Source organism: Marmota marmota, unplaced genomic scaffold (assembly GCF_001458135.2).
Source record: "Marmota marmota marmota unplaced genomic scaffold, marMar, whole genome shotgun sequence".
NCBI lineage: Eukaryota > Metazoa > Chordata > Mammalia > Rodentia > Sciuridae > Marmota > Marmota marmota.
In genome coordinates, this window is record NW_026000211.1 from 2,369,716 (window position 1) to 2,392,565 (window position 22,850).

Below are 22,850 nucleotides of genomic sequence, written 5' to 3' on the forward strand. Positions count from 1 at the left end.
TACTCCCTGCATCAGTTTTCACAGGTATTAAGCAGGTGTGGGGTGCTGCAGACAATGGGGGAGCTACCAGTTACTAAGGGGCTCAGAATATATAAAAGCAAACTAGCCCAGAAATGAACACAGAGCCCTGAAAAGGTGTCAGGGACTAAAATGCAGAAGGCTGGCTATCAGAGGACCGGTACCCAAGGACACAGCAGAGGTCACAGGTGCAGCCAGCCTTCCCCAGCATCCCACCCAGAGCAAAGAGCCTGTAAACTGATGTCACCAAACCCATTTATCCAAAGCTGACCCCTCCTGACCCGAACCATATGACATGCTGGAAAGGCAAATGATTTTCTTCATATTTTAGATAGGATTCCAACAGCATTGTCTGATTTAAGTGCAAAGCAGACTAAATGCAGAAAATTAGAAAGTGGAAGCACTTACTGGAGATGGGAACACTGAGAATGAGAAGTGACAGCCAGCAAAGTAGGGCGGAGGAAGGATTAGGAAGTACACTTTGGCCGGGCATGGTGGCAAACGCCTGTAATCCCAGCAGCTGGGGAGGCTGAGGTGGGAGGATTGCCTGTTCAAAGTCAGCCTCAGCAACTTAGTGAGGCACTAAGCAACTCAGTGAGACTCTATCTCTAAATAAAATACAAAATAGGGCTGGGGAGTGTGACTCAGTGGATAAGTGCCCCTGGTAGAATTCCAGGAAAAAAAAGAAGTACACTTTGCCCTCAATATCTGTGGTTTCTCAGAGACTGAAAATATTTGGAAAAAAAACTGTGTACTGAACTTATACAGAATTTTTCTTGTCATTACTCCCTAAACAATACGCTATAACATGATTTACATAGCATTTTCATCGTATTTGATAATATAAATAATCTGGAGATAATTTAAAATATATAAGAAGATGTGCATATATTTATATGCAAATATGTCATTTTAAATAAGGGTCATAAGCATCCTCATATCTTGGTATCCATGGGTGGAGTGGAGTTTCCAGAAATAAATCCCCTGGAACTTTATTAAGCCTGGGAGAACATCACTGCTATTATTGTGGCAAATAAAATATGTTATTTATAGGCTGCTTAGAATAAAAGTATGTAAAATATGTTCGAAAGGTTTCCATGAACGTTATTAAAATATCGAAAAGGATCAATCTCAGCTTTATCTATTGTTAAATATTGTGACTTAGTGTTTACTTAAATTGAGCTGGATTTCGACATCAGTACCTATTTATTTAGCATTGGACTTTCAGACTAATACAGATGGCACACACACCATTCATTACATATGATGGGAGCAGATCATGGTGCAGCTGGGACATGTGGTCTTCAAAGTCCTGTTCTAACTCCTGCCCCACTAATGGGGTTACCAGCATGCCCACAGGGTAGATTCCTTCTCAGGAGGTGTGAGCCGCCTGGGAAATAAGAAGTCTGAAATAATCAGTAAGAAATAAAAACAGATCCAGAAACTAGATATGGAAAGGGGAGACCTGATGGGTCTTGCAGTCCTGATAGGAGCTGGAACTGAAAACTGGAAAGGGCTCCCATTCTTTATTTAAGGGGGAGTACATCAAAGGCAGAAATAAGGTTTTAATGGGAGGAGTCCTGGTTGGGTGCTTGCTTCTGGGTGTGGCAGGGTTTTGCAGTAAACACCGTTGACTGGCATTTTGGCAAGCCACACCCATCTGGGAGAGGCTATGTGACTCCAAAGGGTCACCCCATCTCCCGGAACTATGCTAGAGCTTGAGTGGGAGGTAGGTAGGATGTCACATGATACCTGGCTTTCCTGCCTAGTGGCTTCAACAGGGCTCAGTTTACACATGGCTCAGTTCACATATAGGTCATGGATGGCTTCTGGCACTCCACTCTACAGCTTCCACACAAAGGCTGACCCTCATTAGATCACAGTGCAGTGGCAGGGATGATGACAATGGTGATTTCCCTGCCACACCAATTTTTCTTATATTAATGTTGACGTGGAAAGTGAACTTACTCTTGTTAGGCATTTGACCAACTCAGGCTTTCTCCATTTAGATTGTTAAATTCTCTCCACCAATGCACTATAACTAAATGGATCCTTTCAAAATTAAAGTGACTCTTTAAAAAATGACAAAACCTGCTGGTTAAAAAAAAAAAAATTTAAGTGGTCACTTCCCTGGTAGAATTACAATTACTAATCCACTTAGAATGCCAGAATAATATTAATACATTTTCAGAACATTCACTTTAGACCATAGAGTAATTATAGGTATGAGAGTGGTAACTGGGACTTAACAGATGGATTTTGAAGCATTATTGCAGGTTTACTTTAGCCATTGTCATTGCCCAGGCTGAGGGAATCTTTCAACACAGCTGCTAAAAAAAGACAACAGAATAGAACTATTCATGTTTTAAGTGAGATACTAGTAAAATCACAAAGGGCATCCAAGATCCAAGGGACAATAAAGGTCTGCAGAAGTATGTGAAGGCCCTGAAATGTGGCCTGTTTGATGAAGATGAGGTCAGGAAGAGGTGGGCAGATCTTCCCAGTTTTTATTCCTTTCATTTAGAAACTTACCGGCTACATCTTTTAGATGAAATTGCTATAAATGAAAAATTTTCCTCTAACAAACAAATATTAGCGAGTGCTTTAGTCAGCTTTTTCACTGCTATCACCAAAAAACCTGATAAGAACAATTGGGGGAGGAAAAGTTTATTTGGAGCTCATAGTTTTAGATGTCTCAGTCCACAGACTGCCAACTCCATTGCTGTGGGCCCACAGTGAAGTAGAATATCATGGAGGAAAGCAGCTCAGGACATGGCCACAAGGAAACAGAAGAGAGCCCTGCTCACCAGAGACAAAATATGTACCCCAAAGGCACACCTTCAGAGACCTGCCCCCTCCAGGGACACCCTACCTGGCTAAGATTATCATCTAGTTAATCCATTCAACTGGATTAATGCGCTAATTAGGTTAAGGCTTTTATGACCCAATTATTTCACCTCTAAATTTCTTGCTTGTCATACACATGAGCTTTGGAGGGAATGCTTCATATCTAAACCATAACATCCAGTGAAAGATAATTGACTAATTCAGGTTGATTTGTCATAAAGAGCTCGATGGCTTCTAATTAATTACCAAAAGCTTTTTCTGCTTTTAATCTGTGGCCCAATTTTTTTATAAAATACAATTAGGTTAGGAGGAATTTTAAGACAGGGATGTTTCCAAGTGTGAGCTGATGTCCACATGAATTCCATGTTCAGCTCCCCACTCAGGGAGGACCCAGTCCTCAGAATGGTAAGGACAAGCCTGAGCATGAGGCGGCCCTCATGTTGCTAACATAGGGTCCTTTTGTGTACCTCCTCCTCTACCAGTATGTATCTTCCAGTTAGTCACTAGAAGAGATGATATGCAGCCATGCTGTTCATTAACTACATGGGCCAGGTCTGCAATACTGCACTTCAGAAGTCTCCTAAGTAAGCGTATGCTTACTTACATACAGACCTCACTTGGCATATAGGAGGGACTAGTTCCAGAACCCCCAAGAGGACCAAAATCTGCAGATGCACTAGTCCCTTACAGAAAATGCTTTAGTATTTGCATAACCTGCCTATCTCCTCCCAGATACTTTAAATCATCTTTAAATTACTCATAACTCCTAATACAACTTAGATGCTATATGAATAGTTGTTACAATGGATCACTCAGGGAATAATGGCAAAAAAAATCTGTACGTGCTCAATATGGATCCTTTTTTTTTTTTCAAATATTTTTCATCTGAGGTTGGTTAAATCTGCAGATACTAGAGGGCTGATTATTTATATAAAACCAGAAGTTCCTGCCTCTTGGTCACACCTGGGTTTCCTCCTGGGCTCTGGGACAGTGCTACCTATTTTTGTATTCACATAAGTTTATAAGTCCACCACTCTTGGTTTTTGTAATGTTTACTACACATATTTACATATTTAAATTTATTTATTTGTTTGTTTGTCTTGCAGTGTTGGAGGTGAAACCTAGGGCCTCTTACATACGAGGTAAACTCTGTACCACTGAACTATACCCCCAGCCCCTGACACACAGGTTTAAATAGAATTGTTCTAGGTGCTAGGTTCCCTAATTGATGCCAAGTTTCCCTTTTTTTTTTTAAGGTCTTTCCTGGTGATGATTCCAATACTACTTGATTTTGTTCTAGGCATATGCAAACCATACTTCTATGAATAAAATTTTTTGAAAAAAAAAATTTCCTCTGCTAACTTCATGTGTTGTTATTAAATGGCTTGGTGTGTTCTTCACTCTCCTTGAACTTTTGTTTCTGGGGTTCATGTTTCAGGGGAAGCCTGTTTTCCCTCTGTTTTCACTATTTCTAAAGAAGCATTTATTTGGCCAACATACATTTATTTATTTATTTATTTATTTATTTATTTATTTAGCAGTGCTGGAGATTAACTTCACACAAGCTAGGCAAGCTCCCTACCACTGAGCTACACAGTCCCAGCCCTCAGCCAACATTTATATTGCGGTTCTCTCCTTACAGTAAAGAGAGAACATATTTGGCAGTTACATTCCACTGTGCCATGATTTCAGTGCATGTTCATGGCATGTCCTTGGGTTCAGAGTTCCCCTTTGATAATCGTGTATCCTGTTCAGATCTCAGGCAGTTGCCTTCTGGGCTGTCTGACACAGTCTGGCCACTGTGTCAGTAAAAGAGATGAGCTGGCTGCCCCGATCTGGTCTTCTCTGAGCTGTATTCCAGTGTGTTTGATGATCTACACAGCTGTCAATATAAATACTCTTCCACTGGTCAGGGTCTTACAAATACCCAGATAACTTTCTTACTACAGAAAATTATAATTTCATTTTGAAGTGGAACTAGAAATTGCCACCACAGATTTTTCTTAGACTGCCTATTTACTGTCAATCACTTTGCGCCTTTCAGACCCTGGGAATCATGAGCATGGAGATGAGAAAGATTTGAGTCTGCATGGTGACTACCAGTGTTTGTAAATTCTGTTGTACTCTTGGAAATTTAGAGAACATTTCTATTTGAAGAATCAGGAGTCATAAAAAGGAAGGACACTTGAGAAATTATCTATACTTCTTTATTTCTAAGAGGAGGCAACAAATACCTAGAGAAGCCAAATTACTTGCCCAAGCTCATATTGCCAGGGAATAGCAGGCCTGGGTTTACAACCTGGGTATTCTTCTTCTAGCATAGTATTGTTGTTGTTGTTATTGTTGTTTTTATCATCCCCAAATGCTGTGACTCACTTAGTTTTCAATTATATATTAGCTGGATTTAAAATGGACTTATCCTTAAAGCATCTAGAATAATATCTAGTATATAGTTGAGATTAAAAAGTATTTTATTGACTGAATGAGCATCTCATGGATAACATACCCTAATGCACAAGAAGAATATGAAGAAACCTGCACAGATAAAAATTAGTAAGCAAGAAAATCAGTAAGCAAGATAAAAAGCAGAAAATAAATATTGCTAAAAAATTCTGAAAGAGAGTTTTGCGAAGTTGAGTTACTTATCTTCCTCTGAATATATTTACCTTATATGTTATAAACACAGTTTTATAACCACATTTTGTGTGTGTATATTGAAATTAAATATTTCCTTTTCATTTATCCAATGAATATGATGCGTTACCTGCTGCAGGCCAAGTTGTGTTTAGAGTGCTATGTGTATATTTTACCAACCCAAATTCCCTGGTGGGTATAATATCATAGTGTTTACAAACTAGTTGGAAGAAATGGACAATAAATAACTGTTGTAGGATGATGAAGTGGAAATCATTTCTTGTTTTTGTATTTTTCAAAGAAGTGTTAGGAGTCTGGTCAGGAAAGCAAACCACACTAGTGATGTTAGCAGAGAGAATTTAATGTAAGGAATTGGCTAGACCAATATTAGAGGAGTAGAAGTGCAAAAAAGGAATAAGGTAGGAAGGAAGAGTGACTGCAGGAAGCGTCTCTCGCAGTGTTTGGGAGGGGCAAAGAGAAGAGCCAGGGCTTGTCAGAACCTGAGGACTGAAGGAGACCCAGACTTGGGAACTGAGAGGGGTTCCCTGGAGTTGGGACCCAGCCTTGTGAGGAGGGGTCCCTGAGCAGCTTGTGCTGATACATGGAGAACTCAGATCAGGTCCCCTGAGGATGTGGGACACAGGTCTCTTGGAAAGTCTTGCTTGGTTGGTGTGGTGCCTCTTGGGGTGCAAAGGGCTCTCTGGGAGAGTGGAAAAGACTGGAAGCTAAGGATATAACTGGAAGCAAACACTGCTGCCCGGGGAAGGCCTGTTGCTGGGCAACACTGGCAGGAAAAGGACAGACAGGAGCTGATGCCTTCTGCCTCTTGTGCCCACAGGGATCCCCATGGTGTCCCCTCTGGCAGAGTCACCTGGCAAAGAAAAAATGTTGTTTGTAGAGTTCCCACCCTCACTACACAGAGCAGTGTGTAGAAGGGAGAGTCCAGAGACAATTACTTGATAACAGGCACGGTCCCAAGTGTGTTAGTGGCAGGTCACTTCCATGTCCTCAAGCCAGTTGCCAGATTACATAAGCAGGACTTGTAGAAGAAATGGCTGCGATTTCTGGGTTATTGTGGTAAAATATACATGACAAAATTTATCATTTTCACCATTCCTTAATGTGAGTTTGGTGGCACTATGTACTGTCATATCATTGTGCAACATCATCTCCATTCATTTCCAGCACTTTCCACCCTTCCCAACTGTCCCCGGCAACCACCATTCTATTTTTCGTCTCTGTGAATTTGTTTGTGGAACCTTGTATAAATGAAATCATAGAGTATTGGTTCTTTCATGACTGGCTAATTTCACTTAGCATAATGCCTTCTAGGTCCATCCATGTTGCAGCACACATCAGAATTTCCTTCCTTTTCAAGGAAATCTGGTTCTGTGGCCCTTGGGATAACCCCTATATTGAAGCAGTTGGGTGCTGGGGAGAGGATGCTTTTAGGGAGAATGTTGACATGCTGTGCTTGCTTCTTCCCTTGCTAACACACATGTGGCTTCTTGGAAGAGGAGAGGGAGCTATTTGTCCTCATCTTCAAGCCAAGTGGCAGGGGACTGAAAAGGACCACACAGTGAACTGCATGTGTACCTCCTGCAGTTTAGAGGGCTCCTTGGTCTGTGGTCCAGCTTACACTTGAAAAACCCAAAGGCTGGTGGAAAGCAGCCTGCAGCAGTGGAGAAGGGATATTATTTGGGGAGCACCAGCACCCTCACTGAGCTGGATCACAGGCGTGTGTTTTCCTTGGACTGGATGTTGGCCTCACAAGACAGATGGCATTGGCCTAGGTGCTGTGGGTGATGGTCTCATCTGGACAGGTGAAGAGATCAAGGGTGGAAAGTGGTGGACATATAAGGCTAGATGACCCCCTGCTGAAGGAACTGTCATAAGCAGCCAGCAGAACAATGACTCACCGTGTCAGGAAACTACAGGTGACAGGTCTTCAGCCACGAGGGACTGCAAAGAACCAGTGGAATGTTCCATGAGGACAAAATGATCCAGCCTTCAGTTCCCACCATGCCCAGAGATCACTGACATTGACACATACCAGTCTCACTCAAAAAGGATTTGTATGGCTCCCCAACTTCTTGCCAGCCCCTCTCCTCTAACCCTGCATCCCTAAAAGGGCCAGAAACTAGCTGGAGCTGGGAGTGAGGGGGTCAAGAAAGAAAGGAGACCACCATGCTCCAAATTCCTACCACGGGCTTTCTGATGGCAGCAGGCTGCTCTGGGGATGAGGAATTTCAAAGGGGAATGAAATCCAGAGCCTTGATTTTACACTGAATGGGCAATATTAATTTCAGAAGGGGGAGCATTTTGGAAATGAAGGGTTTGAAGAGCATTTTCTTATTTGAAAGTTAATGTAAAAATCAGTGGCCCTGCCTGGTTTTTCTTCAAAAGCAGCAGAAGAACAGGCCCCATGGGCTAGATTTCCAGGGACATAAAATCGCCTACAAATCCTGCTTGTGTGACATGATGGCTTTGCAAGTCAACGTTTTCAGTAATGGGGAAGACCTCAGGTAAAACGAAGCAGTGTGTGGCAGTCTGGGGCAGCCCGATCTGCAGTGAAAATGATGATCTGGGTTGGTGGAAAGTGGAGGACCCTGGGGGTGGGGGGGGGTTGGAGGTCATCCCCTGCATTCTTAGTGAAACAAGATTTCACCTCTCTTGCATGAAACGGGACGTGAAGCAAGACAGCAGCAGGTGACACTCTTTTCCTCTTCTTTTCTTGCCACCCAATCTTCTGGGTACAGCTCTGCAGTCCTGAGACAGGCAGATGTTTTGTGCCCACCTAAAAGATCATAAGCCGGAAGTTGTCAACAAATAGAGACTTTTTAAAAGGACTTTGCCATAAGAGGAAGCAGTAAAATTAGGACCTAAAATAGACCGTGATCTGTGATGATGTAAGAGGGGATTGTTGTTTTTTTTTTTAAGTTAAGAGATCTTGAAGCATATATTGACACTACTGGGAAAGATCCAGCAGTGAGGGGGAAATTGATTAAGGAAATTGTAGGAGGGAAGTTGTCCATTATCCAAACAGGATTCCATGTACAGCTGATTGAGGATGTTTCATAGGATGGTACAGACAGTTTGTGCTCGTCCCTCTGGCAGGAAGAGCCACCTCTGAGAACAGATACAAATAGATGAGTGGGTTCACTGTTATGAGACCCTGAGAACCCAATGTTCCACTCCCTGGAACAACATACTTGATATATATATAGCAAATATTAGGTTGCACATAAAATTGCCAAGCATATGTAGGGTAATATTTAGAATTTTTCTTTTGCTTCTTTCTTCTAAAAGTAGTGGAAGAGGAAAAAGATGCTTTTAAATAGATGCTTCTGGCTATTTGGGGACATTTGTTCACTTAACCACCTGTAATTTTTCTGTTGTGTTAAGCCCTCCGGGTTTGACTTTATAATTGTCTCTCTGGAACATTCAGAAAGTAACTAGTTACAGATTTGGGGACAGTGAGAGGTGGAGGGAAGGCAGAGGTGTAGAATGGGCTGCACTATGTCCCTCTTACAGGTGGAGAGAATTTGGAAAATAAGGATTATCCTTATCAAGCAGGGAGGAGGGGCTGCATCCATCTATTCTTATTGCTGTTCTCAGGGTCCCATCTTTTCTCTTGGACAATGGCCTGAAATACATGTAAAATACCTGGAAAGACTGCAGGTTTAAGTAGTCTGTCAAGCCACTGGCTCTAACCAGGATTTTATTTTTTCCATCTGTCCTGGCCCTGTGCAGCTTCAAGAGGGAAGAGAATCAAGGCTGCTTCTTGAGCTAAGAATTAAGTGATGAGAGTTTTCTTTCTTAAGTTATGCTGATGCCTCATCACCCCCTTATTTTTCCAGGCTGTCATATATTCTCTGATGGGAGCAGCCTTGACCGCCCCCCACAAACCTTGCCCTATTTGGAAACTAATTCCTATGACCACAGGTCATGACTAATTAAATTAGATTTTAATGACCGTATACTGTTGGCTGCCAGGTTCCCTTTCTGGAATATTAATGATGCTTTTTGAAATTCATATTTCCCTAAATAGATTGAACAACAACTACCCATGCTTTTTTTTTTAAATGAATCAAAATTTTGAATTGCAAGCAATAGCAATTAATTCTGGACATCTTAAGCAGGGAAGAAACTTTCTAGAATATGCTGGGGACTGCACAGACTCAAGAGAACCCAAACTGGGAAATGGGACAAGGCAGTTGGAGAAAGACAAGGTCCCTTTGTAGTTGCAGTCATTTGGCCAGGCCACTGCCACCACTGCTATAGGCTAGTTGCAGCTGACACCATCAGAGTGCATTGGCCTTTGGACATTTTGCTTTGGTTTCAGAATCCAGGGTTGACCAAATCTAGGTCACATGACCTGGCCATTGTATTTGTTTCCTAGCACCGCTGTAAATAAACTATCACAAACTGGGTGGATGAGAACAACAGAAATTCATTCTCTCATGGCTCTAGAGATATCTTAAATCAGTCCTCAGGGGGGGTAATGCTCCCCTTGAAGGTTCTAGAAGAGAATCTGTCCTTGCCTTTTCCTGCTCCTGATACCGTGGGCATTTCTTGGCTTGTGGCAGCTTTGCTCTCATCCCTGCCTCTGGGCTTTTCCTCTCTGCCTTCTCCTCTTCTACTTGTTGGGAGGACACTTGCCATTGGATGTAGGATCTACCTGTACAAAACAGGATGATCTCATCTCGAGATCCTTAATTACATGTCAGTTCTCTTTTTGCAAACAAAGTCACATTCACAGGTTCTAGTGATCAGATCGTGGACATTTGTGGGGGGGGGGATGGGGGGAGGTCACCTGTCAGCTCCCTATACCATCCCACTGGGGCACAGGGAGTGGGAAATATTCTGTTTCAGTGTATGGTGAGAGGCAAGGCCCAGATCCCACCAGTACTCTACACAATGAGGTTATTCCAACGGAAAACCCAGCAGGACGTTAGACAGCCAAGGTAAACAAAGACTGGCCACCACAGTGCTGAGACCCAAGTGCGTGTGTATAATTCAGGAGCAGCACAGGGAGCACCCCGTGATGAATCCTATCTGGGGCACAGGAAAGACTTCATAGAGAGATGACACAGCTGGGTCTCGGTTATATCTGTTCTGTGGTCTAGAGGAAGAAGAAAATTCCAGGAAAAAAGGGAACGAAAACTTCAACTGTCCAAAACTTGACCTTAGGCTGAGGAGGTGGCATGGAGATGGGGAGATAGGTGAGAGGAGAAAGTCTGAGGTAGAATGCACAGGATGAGATTTCAACAACCCAGATTTCACTCCACCTTGTGTGCAAATGGAATCTCTTCCTGAAACCCAAATACACAGACCTTATTTTTTATTTTAAAAATAACTCCTGGGTTGTTCAAAACATTACAAATTTCTTGACATATCATATTCGACACTTTGATTCAAGTGGGTTATGAACTCCCACCTTCACCCCATACACAGATTGCAGAATCACGTCAGTTACACATCCATTGATTTACAAATTGCCATACAACCCACAATAAAAAATAAAAAAAAAAAAAAAAAACATTTGTGGAACAATATTTGAGTCTAGTTCAATTCCATGTGAACTTGATAAGTGGTAGGGAAGAGGAAGCAGAAGGAAATGACCCCTCAAATCCTTTGGAATTTTAAGATTTGTACAGTTAAAAATGCCAGTTCTGGAGAAGGACTAAATAATTTTATCTTCATTTTTATGACTCTTCAATACTTTAATATTGTTTAAGAACATGTAATTTCCTTTAGTGTGAATAAGAAATTCATATTATAGAAAATAGTCCTATAATGTGAATGTGAAAATTGTACATTATGTATTTTATTATAAAAATATATTAAAATAGTTGTTCACTAAAAAAAAATAACTCCTGGAATGCCTGTTTGGGGGTCAATTATATTGTAAATATATTCGCATGAAAGAGGCTCATATGTAAATCATCCTCACGTTTCCCCCTTAATCCCATTGCTGGAAGATCATTAGATGATTTATAGGTTTACAGATTTCAAACAGTCCTTTGCCGGTGAAATAACTGGGATTCCTCATTTCCCATTCTGCCCAAACCATCCTTCCTGAGAGGAAAGAGGGAGAATAATGAAGGTTTTGCTTCTGCTCTGGGATTGTCTTGCAAGCTGCTGTTCCGGGATCCTATCCCTTTTGTCTTAGCACAGACTGAGAGCTGGTTTTGTCAAATTGACACCAGCAGTGAATGCCTGGGGGAAGCCGCTGCTTTATTTTTATTTTCCTTGAATCTCATATTTGATTTTCTTGTTCTTTTCTGGCATCCTCTAATCTACAAAATCAAAATGAATTGTAACACAGTTAGATCCAATATGGCCTCGGCATGGCCTGTGGAGGAACAACCTTTTTCATAAGGGATCTCATGATCAATATTGGGCTATGAGTTCTTGTTGCCTATTTTTTATATCCCCCTTCTGTAGCCGTACACACTCACGTTCCCCACCTGCATGTTATCACACTCATGCCTTTTATTTAGATACTGGAGATAATAGCCTACTCCTATCAGAAGTCCGTTGAGACATGGAATCCTTGAAAATTTTCAAGAAAAACAAAATACTCTTAGGGAATATGTGGTCTCTCTCCTTTAAGATAATCTTCACTCCCATTGCCTATTTTCTTTCAACATACAGTTCCTTCAGTAACTTTAAAGTCCCTGTTGGGATTATAGAGGGAGGGGGTCATATTTTCCCAGTGCCACATATTTTGTTGTTTTGAAGCCCTGAGTTTGTTCTGCTCATAGAATTTCAATTAGAAATGCCAGTTAGTTGTTCCTCTGCCTTCCATGTTCACTGTGATCTCTCTGACGCATCATTAAGGAGTTCAATGTAGAGCTGGGAATATTAATGAGGCTATTTCACTTGCCTCATTATTTAGAGGAAGTCACAGTCACAATGTCACCCCCAAACTGTGGAATCGACTATTGCTTGCTATCTGTAATTTTCTATCAGTCAGTCACATACTTGCTTCCTACCCTTGTGATTCAGCTGTCATGCTATGCTAGTCTTGTGTGAGCCTGTAGTTTCTAGACAGTGGGACCTTCCTCCCCACATCTTTGGCTCTTAGAGCTTCCAATGCAACTGTTGCCTAGTTAGGTGCTTAGTCAATAATTCTTTAATTCAATTCAGTTGCAGTAGCTGTGTTACCTCTTTATTGCTGACCAAAACACCTGATAAGAACAACTTAGAGGAGGAAAATTTTATTCTGTGCTCATGGTTTCAGAGGTTTAGTCCATGGGCGGCTGGTTCCATCCCTCTGGGCTCCAAGATAGGGCAGAGCATCATGGCCCTACCTTGGCATGGCAGAGGAAAGTTGCTCAGCTCAGGGCAGCCAGAAAGCAGAGAGAGAGGAAGGGAAGGGGCCATAGAGAACATGCACCCTTTTGGAGCAGCCCCCAGTGACCTAACTTCCTCCAGCCACACTCCACCTGCCTGGAGTTACCACCCAGTTAGTCCATTCAAATTTGGATGGACTGATTAGGTTATGGCTCTCATAATCAAATCATTTCACTTCCTGTATTAACACAGGAGCTTTTAAGAGACACCACCTAGCCGAACCATAATGGTAGCATTCTAATGCAGGTGGCTAGCTGCTCCTCTAGTACTGGCATTTACGGGGGTTAAATGTTCGTGACCCTTGGTGTTCTGACCTCATTCCTTTTCTTACTCCGCACATTATCTTTTGATTTAATTTATGCCCTGGGCTGTAACTGCCAAGTCCTAGGATAATGATGATTTTTTACATGATCTCTACTCCAGCCTGCTCCCTGAGCTTCATGTCCATCTTACTTATACGTCTTCTGTTATTACAGAAACACTGCCCAAGCCTGAAAACCCCACCTCCTCTTACATTCTTTCTGGTGGTAAATCAGCATCATACACCCAGGGTCATTGTTTTAACCTCTTTGTTTTTCTTTCTTCACCTGCTTATGTAGTAGACATTTATTGAACACTGTAAACCGCAGTACCAGACAAAGATGCAGAGAACGTAAGAGACGTTGCCTCTGGACAGTGCCTGGAAAATGCTGAAATCAAATATACAATATAAAGAACTATACAAACAATGCATATCATAATATAAAATATAACACATTGACGATCATGTTGGCATTTCAAAACCCATTAACAACATCTAGATTTTCCTATATTCTGTGTCCTGCAAATGCATAAATCTTAAGTAAATGTCTTTGGATATATTCACGTGCATTCCAAAGGAAGGGTTTCTCAGAGATTTTTTAAGATTCCTACCAGAGTTTCCTATTGTTTACCTTGCATATTTTTTCTTCCACCTCACTTAAGCACAGAAGTGGCACATCCAACTATGTCAGCCCCATGCTTATCACAATTTCACCTTCAGAGTGTCCTTTGCCTTAATTCTTCATCAGTCACCTATCAATTTAGTTCGTTCTCCTTTTTTACCCCTTTTAAGTATCTTTAATATCATTCTTTGTCTGAAGAGTTTAACCAGGTTCTTTCTCTGTCTTTGCTGTGATCCATCTAGGCAATGCTAATCTGCACCATCACCATAAGAGATTTCTAAAACCCAGGACCAATTTTGTCATTGCTTCTACTTAAATAACCCAAGGGTTCCCCATTTTATGTTCAGGATAAAATCCAGACTCCTTTGAAGGCCGAATTAGGTCCTGTGAGATCTGACTCCTTCCTACTTTGATTTCTCCTTCCCTTCCCTTCCTCCTCTCTTCCCCATCAGCTGGAGTTAGGAATGTGAACTATGGAGTCAAACTTTCTGGGTTCAAATCCTGGCTCTGCCATTTATTAGCTGTGTTACTTTGAGAAAGTCACTTGTGCTCTCTTTACCTCAGATTTTTTGTCTGGAAGGTGGGAGAAATAGTAATTCCTGTTTCATACAGTTATTGGGAAGATTTCAGTGAGCTAATGGAATATGCTAAACACTTACAAGAGGGCCTGACCCATAGTAAGTAATTAATATATTGTGTTACTATTGTTGTTGTTGTTATAAGTTTGCCTTAAATTTATCCAAAAAATTGTGATTGGTCTCATTTCTTCCTTTGGGGGGCATAGAATCACCACCTTCAGCTGACCCCCTACCCATCTTTTGAGCTTCAGTTTGGCTGTGATCCCTTTGGGGGAGACTTCACTGCCCCCCTCCCCCACTATAGGCTGCATTAGTTGTCTCGCCCATGTGCCCCTATGTTACCTGTGCACGCTCGGATCATAACTTGAACACTCCAGATGTGGGCCATTGGCATGTGTGATTTTGAATATTTGTGAGTGACCTAAAAGTTCATAATGTTTAGCAATTTGTAATGGGGTTAATAAAATTATATCTAAATATTTATGATTATTTGGATAAAATAAAGCAAGGCATGAAGTTAGCAATTGTCAGGAGCTATCCATCCCCAAACTAAATTCTATATATTTCTATACCTACTATATTTAAATTTTCTATTTCTTTGTATATTTCCCATATTAAATCCTGGGTTTCTGATTGATGGGGAAGGGATGTGGATATCTTTCTCTTTAATAATGTGTAAGTATCAGAATATTTTCCTGGCAAATACTTAATTAGTATTTGCTGAATAGATGAATGTGTATTTTTAAATTGACACAGAATTCCTTTTTTATTTGGGTACTGGGGATTGAACTCAGGGGTACTTGACCACTGAGCCACATCCCCAGTCCTATCTTGTATTTTATTTAGAGATAGGGTCTCACTGAGTTGCTTAATGCCTTGCCATTGCAGAGAATGGCTTTGAACTCTCAGTCCTCCTGCTTCAGCTTCCCGAGCTGCTGGGATTACAGGAGTGTGCCACCAACTCTGGCTCCTTTTTTTAATATTAAAAAAAACCCAAAAACTGACTTTGCTGAGTCATAGTGTGAGGTGTTGACCCTCTTCCTAGGATGATTCACAAACATGACTTACCCCAAAATTTCAGAAGGTTTAAGTTATGGAGCTTTGCTTGAGAATATGGCTTCCCATTTATTCAAGAAGAAAGAAGAGAGGGAAACACATTTCTTTCCATTCTAAATATGCAGAGCTATATGGCTGCTATAGTAAAAGGACTTACCAACATTCAACTTTTTTTTTTTAGATAGTACTATACTAGTTTATCCTTTACCCAGCAAGTTCTTGCTAAAGATAGTAGGATTCATACATTTTAGAAGCAAAATTTTCCTGTGATTTTGAAAAATTAAGGGAAATCAATAATATGTGTAGGTATGTGTATGTGGGGGGTGTAAATTAGACATATAGAAAAACCTCCAGTCCCCGCTCCCACTCCATTAGCTCATATAAGCCTTAAACACTATCCAAAATTCTTTTCATAGGTTACTCTTTCTAACTATGGTATTGAACACTGTCTTGAGTAGCTACCTGAGAAGGCTAATATCTTTGGGCATAGGAAAGGTATATAGAGAGATATATAGAGAGCCAGGTCAGCTGGGACAGAGGATGCCCAGGCCAGGGTCTAGAAGGGCATCCAAGTAGAGAGCCGTTAGCTTGCAGCCCTGCATGAGGGTGAATTAACAAATGCACGCTCCTTTATAGATTCTAAAACTATATGAGGAAAGATGAGGTGCTTTGATTGGTAGCTCTTTCAAAATCCTTCTTAAATGTACTACCTAAAGAGCCAGCTTCTATGACTCTCAATAGCACAGTTCATCTACACCCATATGATTAGGAAAGAGTTGCCTCAGGGTGAATTATATATGCAGATTCCCAAGACCAGAGGGAAGCTTGCAAAGGCACACACAGATTGATGATTCTTAAACAGGGATCCAGATTGGGGTGAGGTGGGCAGCAGCCGGAAGTTGGGGGAAGCCACATGCATCCCACGCTGCCATCTTGAGAATCCCTGTGTAGTAAGAGGTACAGCTGGTGGTGGCAGTGGTGTACACACTAGAGATATGGAGACCAGGAGAAGTGGTTGTGATCCAGCCTTAGGTCCAGTCATCTCAGTTACAGATAAGCAGTTAGGACCTGGAGTAGGATTAGCGGGTTTTCCTACCATACTAGGCTGCTCTTGGGATCTCATACTATATCCAAACGCTTTTATGTTACAAAGTGTTTTTTGGTATGCAAAGTACAATTTTTTTCAAGTAGCTAGGAACCTTTTGATGGGGCTCATGACAGGCTTATAAAAAAGAAAAAAATTAAGTATGAACAAATGAAGAATAACCAGGATTCCTTGTCAAAGTAATGGAAGTGGCTGATACTAGGAACAAATAGGGAGCAGTCCTGTTGTATCAGAATAATATAATATACTGTAGTAACATTGTTTTAAATGGTTGATATATATTTAACTTAGTTACTATATTCAGAGTTTACTGTCCATCCTTGTAATTTTTCTAGGAACAAGATGAAATCATTCAATTAAATTTGGGGAGAAAGCACTGTATATTTTACAGAAAGCCGAAGAATTGGTTTGTAAACTGCTCTTGTAATTCTGGCACATTAACTTTTCTCTTTAGTCCCTTCATTGCTGGATGATTTATGCAGAGGTCAAGAGGCCAGGCTGGGCTATAGCTGCTTCAGTTTTCTATTATGTAAAATGACCTCGGTATTTGTTTTTTCCTTGTAGGGCCTGTATTCCCTTCAGAGACTCCTACCAAGTGGCTGATCATGTGAAGGACCATGCTATTTGATTTCACTCCTACTACTTTTCATTTACATTACACATTGAGTCATGAGAAACAACTGTCACTCTCCAAGGGAGGAAACTGCCATGATTTACAAAGTCAAGAAGTAATTTTCTTGTAACCACAAGATGACTCAGGTTAGTAGCTTTCAGCTCTTACTGCAATTCAAATACTGTGTTTTTGATAATATGCATGTTAAATAAACCTAATTAATCCCAAATCCCATAATTTTAAATGCATAACAATGTGATATAAAGTAAGCTGAAGTTTGTTTGTGCACCAAGTACAAAAACATTTGAAAATATTTTNGTTCCTTTCTCCCCGCTCTTCCATCCTCCAAGAAGTAAAGACTGCAAGTAAAACAAAACCCCAAATACTTTGTGTAAAAAGTCTGCGGAATTAGGGAGGACTCTTTTGATGGTAAGGTCAGAAATCCTACAAACATATTTATTTATTTTTAGTGCTTTTCTAAGACTTTAATGATAGTTTTCAAAAATAATATAGAGATGTTAAGTTTGAAGTAGAAGTACCCATGAATTAAAAAGCATAAAAGCTGCATATATTACATTTAAGTCTTTTTAATAATATAAAGCTTTTTACTGTCTTGACCAACTTGTATTTAGAATTAGGGTTTGAGTGTATCTTTGAAATTTAAAGCAGAAATTTTTGCTCTTTCTCTAATACTTGTCTTCTGTGGCATTTAAAATAGAGGAAGAATTTATAATACTTATAGTTGGTTTTAGTTATTAAAATGTGGCAATTATATACCTAAGATATGTCTATAAAACAAATCTCTGCTAGAGCAGAGAATCTTAAAACACAAAACAAATCCAGGTAATCTCAGTCTCAGCTCTGCTTTCCTCTGAGTGCTGCTGAATCCGTAGTAGTGTATTTATAATTTATGTCCAAAGACTTGAAGAACAACTTGCTGGAGTAAAGTATCATTGTTTTGTAGAGGAAGTTAAAGAAATAGCCCATTGATTCATTTGCTGTATAATTAATTGTTTACACACACATATATATGATCCATACATGGGATCCATGTATATATAGCTTGAATTATGTTTATCCTATATGTGTTGTCCATATATACATCATACATATCACATGTATGTATATATGTGTATGTATACGTGTATGTGTGTGACCATGTATATACATGTGATCACACACATATGGATCAAATGTCATATCCCCCCTCCAAGAACTTATAATACAGTTGCGAACACAGAATTGGGAGCTTAAAATGGTATCAGGAAAAATAATCTAAAAGAGGTAGAGATGATAAATTTTCAATATGTAGAAATATCAGGAGAGACCATTTTTATCTATAGTTATCCACAAAGCCTTTATGGAGCAAGAAGAAGCTGTGCTAAATTTTGAAAACCAGATAAGATTTTGAAGGGGAATATGATAGGAGAGCATTTCAGATGATAAAGATATAGATGATAGAGAATAGCTTTCTGGATTCATCAAAGACATGAATAAGGGACGGTATATAAGACCTACTCAGGAAAAAGTGAGTAGATGTGTTAGCCATTTTCTGTTCCTGTGTAAAACACCTGAGGCCAGGTAATGTATAAGGAAAACAAGTTTATTTAGCTTGTAACTTGGGAAGCTGAAAGTCCCAGATTAAGTGGCTGCATTATTTCAGCCTCTGGTGGGGCCTGCTGGGCCACATCACAACATGCTGAATGGAGTGTGGCAAGAGTGTGCAAAAGAGGTAGAGTGAAGACACGGTGACACAGGAAGTCAGAGGAATTTAGGAGCCTGGCTTGATCTTTTCATAACAACTTGCTCTTGCAAGAACTGACCACTCCACAAGAACAACATTAATGCCTTCGAGGGATGATGCCCTCATTACTCCATTACCCTGCAGTAGGATCTTAAAAATCCTACCTCTTAAAGCTTCTACCACCTTAACATCACCAAACTGGGACCAAACTTCCAGCTTGTGCAACTCTGGGGGACAGACCCAAACCATAGCAGATTTCTTTGGGTGGAGCTGAGATTGCAGTTGTGGCAATTACAGTATCTAAGACAAGACAGGTAGGCTGGCCCCAAGCTGTGGAGGGTTTTCATGGCAACAGAGGACCCTTGAAGGGTTTTCAACAGGAGGAAGTATTAGTAAAAGGATATTGAAAGAAAAATAATCCAGCACTGGCATGAAATAGAGTTCTAATCTTCTTCTTTGGATCCATGGGGTGGGGATTACAAATTGTAGTAGAAGCCAAGCATGACACAAATGATATATTGCCCCTAGGGACAGGAACCACTCTTGGGGACAAAACAAAGCCTTCTCAAACCTAGATCCCTATCTGTGTAGGCCAAGTGCAGTGTCTCATCTCTTTGATGATATATGAGGAAAACCTTTTCCCTGTTGCTGAAAATATTCTGCAACACTGAATATTTTACTTTTGGGGGGGGAGGTGGGTAAATATTTGGCAACACTGAGGTGGATGGGTACTGGGGATTGAACTCAGGGCCACTCAACCACTGAGCCACATCCCCAGCCCTATTTTGTATTTTTATTTAAAGACAGGATCTCACTGAGTTGCTTAGTGCCTCTCTTTTGCTAAGGTTGGCTTTGAACTCGTGATCCTCTGGTCTCAGCCTCTCGAGCCTCTGGGATTACAGGTGTGTGCCACTGTGCCCGGCAATATTTTTACTCTTGATTTATGTGTGCATGTGTGCACTTTGCAGTGATCATTAGGAAGTTATACACTTGGAAAAAAATCTTTTTCATTTTGTTTTATTTGTGGACATACCACATATTTAAAGTTGCCTTGGAAATCATGACCGTTGGACATACACCTCAGTGTTCACCCTTTTTGTCACTCTTTCCATTCCAGAAACATGGCATTAAGGAAGATCATTCAAGGTGGGGACTGATGGGAGGGATGTCTTACAGAGGGACATAAGTCAACTTTAGGGTGATGGATTCATCATCTTGCCTTGCTGGCTTCCTGGGTGTATACATATGTCAGAACTTATCAAACTATACACTTTAAATATGTGCAGGTTGTTATGTGTCAATTATACCTAAATAAAAGTATTTTAAAATAAATAAAAATAAAATTTAAAAATAAAAACAGAGATATTGCTCACTTGGCTGGAGTTTCATTCTTCATCTACTCATTAAACATATTTAGCCTGAGAAGCAAAGGACATGTCATTTCAAAATGTGTCAGATTGATATATTGATTGTGTCGAGCGAAATTACCTGAGGAACTATAACTTCAGAATGGGCCATTTGACCTGTATATTACTATAGGCAGCAAGCCATGAAGATTCTTGTGGGACGGATGTCCTTCACATACCAAGGCTGAGAATTCACCCCGATCACCATAGACTCATAACTGGGGCTGCAGTGAACCTGCATAAGCAAAAGTCGCCCTCATCTTGCTTCTATATCCCTGCCCACCATGTAGCTACCCTTACCCAGATCCATCTGTCCTTTCATTCTTTCCAAACTTACTACTTTTTGTCTAAAAAGCATTAAAAGTACCATGCTTTAGTCATTTCTTCAGACTTCACTATCTTGTGAAGATCCCCACGTACATGCAAAATTAATAAAACTTTTATGCTTTCTTTTTTAGTATTTTTTAGTTGCCAATGGATTTTTTAAAATTTATTTGTTTATTCATATGTGGTGCTGAGGATCCAAACCCAGGGCCTCAAACATGCTAAGCAAGCGCTCTACCACTGTGCCATAACTCCAGACTCTTTTATGCTTTCTTTTATTAATCAGCTCTTATATTAATTGTGTTCCTAGATTTCAATCAAAGAGCTCTAAGAACTAAGGGGTGTAGAGGATATCTCTTTTCTCCACAATACCTATAAGTCTAGTGCTAGATACTGGGGGCTAAATAAACATACAAGGAAATGTTTCTTCTTTTAAAATTAAGAATCCAGTAGAAGTACCTAATTTTCTATTGATAGAAATACCTAAGTCTTCAATAGTATATGATAACTTTGCAAAACATTTCAAGTCCTATAGAATTTAGGCATTAAATCTTCTAGGATTTAGGCATTAAATCTTCTAAGATTGGAGAATACCATAGGTAAAAATTACTACTTTGTTCACAACATTAAATTAAATTTTTAAAATACGATATGAAACTGTATCCAGTTTTCTAATTTTTTAATAATACATCTACATGAAATAGGAAAGATTTATCAAGAAAAAATTAGTAGCAAGTTACTTTTTAAAATTTTTTTTGAGTTGTACATGGACACAATATCTTTATTTTATGTTTATGTAGTGCCTCCCACGTGTGAAAAGAGCACTTTACCACTGAGCTACAACCCCAGCTCATAGCAAGTTACTTTCTAATTGGACATTTTCATTATTTAGATAGTTAGCATTTCTTACAATGAGCTAATCTGTTCATTCCTTTCTTTGTTTCTTCTTCTTCTTCTTTTTTTGAAAAGCCTAAAATGCCTCTGGAGACCTAAGCTTCCATGACAAAAAACTTTCCTTGCAGAGAGCAGGGAAAGAGAATTTAGCAAGCCACACACTGTTCTGTGCAGCTGCTGCCAAGCAGCTAATCATGTTTAATACCCACAGCAAGTCCCATGGCTTTGCCTGAATTCAAGTGGGTGAATGTTATCCTAATCACATATCCAGAAAAGGAATTCCGAACACTGGGACTTCCCAATGGGATCCTGATGCTAGAAGCAGGAATTGTTCATGTCCTTCTGACTCTGCATCCATGGGAAATATATTAAGCCATTTACCCCTCCTGACAACTTCCTGTTCCTTTCTCCCCGCTCTTCCATCCTCCAAGAAGTAAAGACTGCAAGTAAAACAAAACCCCAAATACTTGGTGTAAAAAGTCTGCTGAATTAGGGAGGACTCTTTTGATGGTAAGGTCAGAAATCCTACAAGCTTAAGCGTAGTGGACATTATTGACTCTTTGTGCTGAAAAAGGTAAGGTGTAATCCTCAGGAGCCAAACCTCAGAGACTTGAACAAGAAATCCATGCTGCCATGACATTTTTTCTCATTTATCTTTCCTCCCAGATTGTTTTTCCTGACTTTATCCTCTCTACCTAAAGACAAGTCTTTTCTGTACAGTATAAAAGATGCTGCCAACACCTTAATCTTTACTTCCTTCAGTTCTGTGATGCCAAAGGCAGCGCCATTTCTTTAGCCCCATACTGAGATATCTTAGACAGCCACAGTGCTAGGCTCGCCTTTCATCACCAACCCACTTCTGACCAATGCCTGTGGCCCAGGATATGGGATACCAAGAATGGCCAGGCAAGGGTCATATGCTCATCCAGGGAGGGCAAGATACAAATGATCAGAAGAAGGTTGATGATGAACAGAATTGGACAAATAAAAAACAACAGCTATTCTAGTTTACTGAGTTGGATAAACCTCTAGGGGTCTTCTAAAATTGTAAATCCATTCATGCTTCCTCTCCCCATGCCTGCAACATAAAGCTACCTGCCATTTCACTTCGAATAAAATCCAAATTAGTTCTGATTTTCAGGGCTGTACTTCATATGACTTCTCCTTACCTTTCACATGATCTTCCCTTCTCTTGCGGCACCAGCTACAGGAGCCTTCTTTCCCCAAGTATGTTTTAACCTTTGGGCATTGAAACTAGTTCACTTATCTTTACATGCTTACCTTTCTTATCCTTCACTCCCTTTGTCTGTTTGTCTTCCCCTCTTCTCTCTCTTCTTTTCCCAACC

General features: G+C 40.3%; 1 protein-coding gene across 9 annotated transcripts in view; it reads left to right on the forward strand.

The window, feature by feature from the left end:
• Positions 1-22,850, forward strand: part of Trmt9b (tRNA methyltransferase 9B (putative)) — a 59,137-nt gene that overhangs the window by 12,903 nt on the left and 23,384 nt on the right. For 8 of the 9 annotated variants that reach the window (XM_015486030.2, XM_048791793.1, XM_015486033.2 and 5 more), the window contains exon 2: positions 17,088-17,282. The gene's annotated coding sequence lies outside the window, so the exon portion shown is untranslated. Of the gene's footprint in view, positions 1-673; positions 1,437-17,087; positions 17,283-22,850 lie in introns of those variants that run through there. The other variant, XM_015486032.2, reaches the window with a different exon arrangement.